Source organism: Poecilia mexicana, unplaced genomic scaffold (assembly GCF_051168715.1).
Source record: "Poecilia mexicana isolate PSO_F unplaced genomic scaffold, ASM5116871v1 scaffold_6, whole genome shotgun sequence".
In the NCBI taxonomy this organism is placed as follows: Eukaryota; Metazoa; Chordata; class Actinopteri; order Cyprinodontiformes; family Poeciliidae; genus Poecilia; species Poecilia mexicana.
The window spans coordinates 17579874-17588567 of NW_028263375.1; the positions used below are offsets into that span (position 1 = coordinate 17579874).

Genomic DNA, 8694 nt, shown 5'->3' on the forward strand with positions numbered 1-8694 from the left:
TGCTGAAGATGATGTCCGAAAGAAAATGAGCAAAAGAGACAGAGACCCAATTTCAAACGGTTAATTGCAAAGTCAAACTTCTTTTAAGTCACGTTTGACAGATATGCAGCACCTTTACAACAACTGAAAATAACAGAACATATTGGTATAAAATGGCACTATGTGTGCAGAAAATACATAATACTGACCCTTTAACTACCTAAGGGTTCTCTGCCATAGTACTAAACTGCATCCTCCACTGTTGCTTTTAGAAAATATTGGGCATAGAGGGCATAATTATAAGAATATTGCCTCGCAATAAGGTGAACAATATCGCTTCATTAAGCTGCCCTTGTTAAATGCTGCAGCTGATCAGTATATATAGGATCCTTTTAACAATGAATATACCCTCTCCTCCCATTTTCTAAGACAATTATGCCACTTTCCGGAGAATATACGAATCCACAGTGTTAAAAGAGGAGTAAGTCACAGACTGCATCTGTGGGTTTACAGACACATTTGGAAGTGGGGGTGTAATTTAAGTGCATCAGGAGAGGTGCTGGAAACATAACTAGAGGCTGTCACTCTTCCTCTGGAGTAATTCTTCTGAGCTCATTAGATGGTGTGTTGGAGCCACGCAAACAGCGGTCTGCTGACACTGAATAGAGGGAGAAACACATAGACGGAGAGGAAAAGATGAGCATCTCTCCCCTCAAACTGCATTGTGGAGTATAACGAGCATATTAAAACAAAACAGTTAAAATTCAATCTCTCAAAACACTGTCATGAGAAGAGGTAACAAGAGGCCGCTTGCTCCTACAATATACATCAAATACCTAAAAATGAGATGAAACTTCAACCTTCAAACCGCAGGAGAGCTAAAGCGTTTCAAACAGAACTCCAGTGGAAACAGTAAATCAGTTGCACAACCTCTGTCAGGAACAGTGCAATGCAGGAGTCAATTTTGGGTGTGAAAATGCAGGAGTAGAATAAGTGACCTGCTGTATGCTAAATAACTGGAGAGCTTTGAATTAATAATTCAGAGCCTAGTGTTTTAAACTGCTGACAGACTTGTGAGTGGGAGTTACACTACAGTGATAAGACAAGTGTATAATTTGATTGGAGGACAAGAAGCAACAACTGCTAATTCCAATCAAAACACTCATAAACTCATCATAGGCATTTCTCGTTGCTTCTTCGGTTTCAACAGCCAAGGGGGCTGAGGAACACAGTGGAGCTCCCGAATGGCAACAGAGAGGAGCAGGAACGGCTCAGGCATGCACGGCACACAGTTCAGCAATTAGTATTTTGTTAACCTCATTAACCCCAAGGCCACAGTCCCTACAGAGTAAAGATATCCAGATTCAAGATTTGTCTGAAGCTAGGCTCCACTTTAATTCATTCAAAAAGTTTGGAAGGATTATCGACCAAATTTTATGTTGTAGTCCCTGAGCCATTTAAAAAGTGATCACAACAAATTCAGTGATCCAAGTTACAAAGTTTACATATGCATTATATTCAATAGACTCCTAATACACGAAGTGATAAATTGTGAAGAATAACTTACAGTTAATAAAAACCAACCTTTCAGTTCTTAGCAATTTACATGAGACCAGTTCAAAGAGAACGTTTCATACAGAGATGCTATATGATGGCCTTCAACACGATCGGAACGATGAGTGCTGACTTGACATTTGTCTACCAGACAGTCATTGACACCCTTCACAAGGAGCATAAACCATAAAAGGTCATTGCTAAAGAAGGTGGCTGCACAAGAGGAACATGAGAGACCCAACGACGCAGACAAGCTGAACATTTCTATGAAAGCAAGCTGGATTTCCTAAGCATCTCAGCAAAGCGACATACTGATCACGTCCTGCTACATTCAACTGATGCAGCAATTCACACAAAAAGAGCCCCAACCTAGTATGAGTTAAAATACCGGCCTGGCACCCACAAAATATTCAGTAGGATAAAATTTCTGTTGAAATATCTGTGATTATTGATAATGTCCATATTATTATTTTGGGGTTTTCATTACTTGAAAGCTGTAATGGTCAAAATAAACAAGCAGTAAATGCTTGAAATGTGTGTGAGTATGCATTCAATCTATAAAGTTTGTTTCATTTCTCAAGTTGAAATCAGTAAATGTTTCATGGAATTCAAATTAATTGAGATTCACCTTTATTTACTACTGTCGCCTTGTTACCTTGTGCTAGACCAGTGTTCGTCTCCAAATTACTCTTGGATGGTTGAACAAAATTGCGTCTTGAGGTTTTTTTTTTTTTTTTTTTTTTTGTTTTGTAATTTACAGCAATGGTTTTAGGCAAAATCAAGACATCTGTTTGTGTGGTCTCATGATAGTGCCACCTTTTTATATTTGGACAATCCTTTTATTAGATGTCCTAAACAGTTTGAAAGGGTTTCTCCAGATATTGTAACATTATCCCAATCGTCTACAGGGCAAACCTGATACTTCATGTAGAATATTTGTTCGGTTTTGACATCTTTTTTTTTTCTGCACTGAAGTGGATTCTTTGCTAACCTAAAAGTTTCTCCTGTCTGAGAAAATGGCAATATGGCATATATATATAACATTGGCAAATGATAACATGGGTGAATCAGGGATGAAGAGCCAGTTCTAGCACTTGTTGGATTTTTTGAACACCCTAAAGCTTTTTTTCTTTTCTTTCTTCTTGTTTTTTTTTTTTTTTTACAGAAATTAAACCCACCCCCTCCTTCAAGTGCTTGATGCTTCAATGAAAGGCTGTTTTGGGCAAAATCCTACTTGTGGCAATATGCTTGTAAGAAAAGGCTTTTTGATGCAAAGCAATGATGACAGCACATGTCCCCTTAGCAGTAACTATAGTTGACAAAAGAAGAATGATTTCAAGAACCACTTTCTTTTAAAGCTTTTAAAGCTTTCAGCTCTTCAAATGTAGTCAGAGTGACAAGAGCGACCGTGAACTCATTAGCACTGGGCTAACAATTATAGAAAAAGGTTGAAGACCTGAAACTGTGTAAACGTGTAACACAGTGTAGGTGATTCATTTTGTTAACTGTTATTAATTTCAAAATAGCATACGTGTAATCTGATCATGTTTCATAGCAACGTACAATCACTACATACATCTACAATGAAAAAGCCCTAAAGTTTGTGGCAAAACCTTTGACCACGACGGCTCCTTGTGATCTGCTAAATATTGTTTTAGTAATGATGCATAGTTGAGCCCCAACGGAATTTATATCCCTAGTAGATATGGATTTAAAATTACGTTAACAAATAAACTATCTAAAAAGATAATGAATCAATGTAAATGAGAACCGATTTCGAAAAAAAAAAAATCTACTTTTATTTACAATTTGTTTTAAATCTAATGTCAAAAAAATACAAATATAAGCAGCTTTAACATTAAAGATATTTCTCAGGTCACAAAATATAGCAACCTTTTTTAATTTATACATATACCAATTTACTAATTCTTCATCCATGTTTACACCTTTATAGTATATTAACAGTTGCTGTCATTTTGCAAAACAATGTACCAGACAGTGTCTTGAGCTGCTGTTTTTCCCATAAGCTATTTTTACTGAGTTATTTTCTTCTATTTTTACTGTGCTCTCTGTCCCTAGGCTTCGTTCTCAGCGTCACAATTTAGGTTTCGTTTATACTGTTATATCTTCGTTCTTATTTCTTCACCAAGTTTTTCTCTCCTATTTTCAAAGATTTGATGGAGATAAAGCTACAAAAGCCACAAGAAAAAACACAGATAAATGTGTTATATAAAAAACCTTTTAACACATTTAGATGGACACTTAATTATTAATTGCTTTCTCCTGACAGATTTACAGCAGCATCAAGTCAGTAAATGATACGTTCTATATCAAAGTATCAGTTATTTACTTGTTTCTTGCAAAAACTGGAGAAGCTTTAGAAAAAAAAGCACTGATTGTGAAACTCCCTTAGTCAGACCCAATCCAGATTTCCAGGCTTTGAAGCACACCTAACCACCAAACATTGATACAATTTCACAGTATCGCTGATGTACATTTTCTTGGAATCCTGCGCTGGTTTTACACCAGATGGCATGACACACACACACACACACACGCACGCACACACACACATCTTCCAAAAACATCCACTTTTCACTTGTTCCTAGAATATTTTCCCTGAGGAACATCAAGAGAGCTTCTACATGATGTGGCAGGCCTTTGTGTTGTTTTTGCCTTAAATGTTTCCCAAGCGTGGCATATTTTTCCGGCATCAATCAAGATCACAAACATTAACTGAGGCATGTTCAAATCTACAATGCTTTAGCAACTTTTTTTTGGGTACTTTAATGATTTCCTGGATGATTCATTAATGAACACAGAGTCATGGCTACATCTGGGGAGGTTCTCCACTCTTTCAAGGTTTCTCCTTTATTGATTATGGTTCTTGCTGTGGTTAAGCAGCTTTGTGACGCTTTCCAGAGTGATATGTCAAAAAAAGACTTTTCTTCATCCTTCTTTTTCTGTTTTAATCTTGGCAAGAAGTGTTGCTTTTTGAGATGTTTTTGACCTACTTCATGTTGAATTAGAAGTTATATTTAGTTGACTGGAAATCAAGCCAAAAAATTGGTTAATCACTGTTAATTAATAAATTACAAAGAGAGCAATTATTTTTTTTTGCCACATAGGGTCAGGATTGTTTGGATAGCTTTTTCCCCTTAATAAATGAAATCCTCATTTGAAAACTGCCTTTTGTATTTATTCTGTGTGATATGTTTTGATGATCCAAAACTCTCAATTTTGACCAGAAAAAGCATAAACAGAAGAAATCTAGAGGGGTTTGGCGGGAGGTGGGGGGGAGGGGGGGTATTTTTCCCACAGTGTTATGCTTGGCGTATTTTCTAGTATTTTGTTTTGCATCGCATCCAAGAAGAAATATGCTGCTATGTCACTTCATCCATATGCACCTTCATCTATTGAATTAATGTAATTAAATTAAAATTTGGATTTTCTCATTTTTCACTGTGAGACATGCAGTTACAATAATAATAATAAAAAATCTTCTTAATGCTTTCTTTTTTTCTTCTCTTCAAATAATTGCAGAGGGGGTTGTAATGACAAATTCAGTATGCATAATTAAAAATGAGGAGGAAATGATATAAAATTATTGCAAAGCTAAAACAGTAACAGCAACAGCTAACCTCAGAAAACATAGATAACTACCTGAAACAAGTGCAGTTTTTTTTTTTTTTTTTACCCTCTAAATTCAATTTTCCTCATGCACAAGAAAAATGCTTAACTCCCAGTTGCTCATTATATTGTTCCCATGAGCCCACGTAAAAGGTACATATCCCACATAGGGCAAGTACATTCAGTTAACTTTGTCTGCATTAGTGTTAGCCAAGAGAGATGTGATTTCAAAACCTTCATGTGGATGCACAGACGATTTGCATTGGTAATGATGAGCACACGGAACTGTGACAGACCATATGCAGCACTCCAGCTCTATTTCAGGGAGCCCTTCAGCCAAATCAACACCCACCATGTGCTCTGGGCTGCCCCCATTGCTGGAAACCAAGGCTCGGCAAGCAAGCGGCAGCATTTGTGAAGTGCCACTGACAGCCAAGCTTCCTCTCCTGGGAGGGAAAGCTGATCAAAGTTAGGAGTGTGGTCGGAGAGAAGCAGCACTGAGGCATGTCATGCTCGGTCACGACAGCCGTGCACAGCTGGATGGGAGCAGTGTGTGCACCGCGAAGTCAGAAACTAGATCCATTCTTACTCCCACAACCCGCCGGCTGCAGAGATGGAGTAGCCTGATGAAGTGCTGTGTGGGGCGACAGCAGCGTATCCTGGAGAAGCAATCAATTGTGTAAATAATGCTCCATAGAGGGATCCAACCCCAATTTTAAACAGCTATGTGAATCTGAGCATTGCTTCCCAGGTTGAGCCTCCATTCATCCATGTCACCCTTTGCCATAGTTATAGATGAGTTATACCATGGAGCAGTTTGTTTTCACACATCATCCTCCTACACTGCATCTCCATTTAGTGTCTCTTACAAAAGTTTCAGAAGCCAGAGAATTATCAGAACAGTTTAACCCTTTGTGCTGATGGAACATAGAGGTTTCAGAGCTGAGGACTACTAAAAAAAAAAAACATAACTGCAATCCCTGTTAATACCTTTGATCCTGGGCACAATGTAGGCTGAACAAAGATGTTGAAAATAAATAAATAAGAGCTTTACAGAGTAACTTTGATTCGGTGTGTAATCCGTCCTAGAATAATGCTCGGAGCCATGCTGGTGCTGGTGACCTTGATTTTCTCTCTCTGCTGATATCTCAGTGGAAATTAAAATAACAATAATGTTTTCCTCGGGGCACGATTGGATGTATACTAAATCATTCCAGGATTTAATCGTCGTCGTCCCCCCCACCCCACTTGTTTGTTCAAACAGAGCACGCAGAGATTATATCCGAGTAGGCACAAATATAGTAGTTAATGACAGTATGAAGAGGAATAGTGCATAGCCAGGTCTAAACAATTCCAGCTTTGCCTGAGGAGCAGCACTAAATGAGATTTATCACAGCAATTCACACCTTACTCTGACAGAAAGAGCTACTTGATGCAGGTTATAGCTGTAAGGCTTAAGGAAAAGGAAAAAAAAAAATCGAAAAATTAAGAAAACTCGAGTGTGTGGTCACTGCATGTGCATGTTTTGGTAATTGCATGTTCTCATCAGAAACCAGTGATGATCTTTTTCTTCTGTAATGATCAAAGGTGTTGTGCCATGACTTTTTAAATCACAAAATGTAGATGAAAAAGAATGGAAAGGCTAGACAAATCTAAAACTGTATCATTTTGAATGATACAATTCAATTATATATATATATAAATATATGTATATCTATATATTTATAGATAAATATATCTATAAAAAATGAGATTCATTTTTTTAAAATCATCTGGTCCCGATAATGATAGAAAAACATTGTAATTTGAGATGTTTTTCCTCTTTTTACTGATCAAAATTGAAAAGTAATTATCTACTTTGATTTAGTAAAACTAAATCAAATTTATTGTTGAAATTAAAAAAAGAAAATTACAAGCAAATAATAATAATAACAGAAAAAACCCCAAAAAACAAGAAGCTGTTATTTCCCCCCCCTAAAAAAAACCAGGTACCAAATTCTAACTTGAATACTGTGAAAGTGGGTGGCATTGTTTTGTTTTTTTTCTCATGTATGGAGGGTGACATCACGGGATGAATATATAATAAAAAAAATGTGAGCTGAGGTGTAGAGGTTTTTCTTTGTCAGTGATTTCATGCTTTTATCATTTTAAATGTAAAAAAGAAAATTAAATTACTACTGAACCACATCAGTTTAAGTCTCACAAAAAAAAAGAAAGTCAAGTAACAACTTGGTTATGTTTGTATTTCATAACCAGTTTCTGATGAAAACTTTAGCTACCAAAACAAGCAGGCACAAGGTACACAAGAGAAAGAGAAAGGAGGGAAACAGAGTAAAAGTTTAAAGTACAGATCAAATGAAGACAATTTTAATGATAAAAGGAATTTCTTACCAACTGTAAACTTCATGGAAAAGGCATCACAAATCAAAAATCAAAGCTGGAAAGGTGCTACTCTACTGGTAATAAAGTCCACCTATGCAGCATTTAACAAGACTGTAGTACCGGGTGTCTTAGACTGGGAAAATTCACCTGACTGGGAGGACTGGTGAAGACTGCTGGCAGAGATCGTGCAACGCTTTCTGCAAATATTTCCATTGTGTTCCCACCCACTCTGCTTCAATTCTCCTCCCTGCGTATGACACACCGCACTCGTGGACATCACAAAAAACTATAAGAAAATACAAAAAGTCAAAACAATTACCTCAGAAAGTCAGAAAACAGCCATAAGGACCGAGCCGTCATGCTCCCCTCATCTTCCTTTTCCTCTCCTCCTCGCTCCAAGCGGAGACTCCCCTCTCGCTTCCTTTCTTTTGTGCGTTAACTACCCAACTTTACATTCATTCCCCTCTTCATTCCCTTCACTTGCTTCAGGAAATTTTTTTTATGCTATCCGCACGCACCCATTTTCCTCCAAGAAGTCATCAATTAAACTCTCCCTTCTTGCTTGTCATTCGCAAACAACTTAACAACACCATGATTGTATATTTCAACAATAAACTTCAACCGTCGCTTTACATTTTTTTAAGGTTTCCTGCAACCCAATAAGTTGTTTTTGCTGGGTGTGTTAAGCGAGTATCAATAATATCATAACAAAATTGCGGGCGAAATAAGACTCCGTGCCGATACAATGTAGCGGTTCACCATTGGATGGAGATGACAACAAACTGCCACAAACCTCCTTTCTCACGGAAATACGTCACATTTCGAGGCAAGTGGATTATCTGGTACGCTTGGTTTGTCTCACCTTACTCGCTCAGATGGGCGGTTAAAAGATTGTTCGCCATAAAATCACATTGTTTTCCTTATAGTACTTTGGATGCCTTGTTAGATGAATTGCCCACCAGAACAGATACGGCAGTGGGTCTACCATATTGTGTGTGGCAAATTTGCCGTAGAAGCTGCTGCAAGTTTGATTGACAATTTAGTTTTCCGTGCACCCATGATATGCTATATTAACTAAAACAATATGTGGTAAAAAAAAAAAAAAAAAACAAAACAAAAAAAAACAACAACAACAAAAACCAAACAAAA

At 37.3% G+C, this 8694-nt stretch overlaps 1 protein-coding gene across 1 annotated transcript in view; it reads right to left on the reverse strand.

Annotated features, from left to right (window-relative positions):
* furinb (furin (paired basic amino acid cleaving enzyme) b) overlaps positions 1-8694 on the reverse strand; it is a 140943-nt gene extending 132249 nt beyond the window's left edge. Inside the window, exon 1 of the mRNA XM_088006340.1 lies at positions 7865-8694. The gene's annotated coding sequence lies outside the window, so the exon portion shown is untranslated. The remainder of the gene's footprint in view (positions 1-7864) is intronic.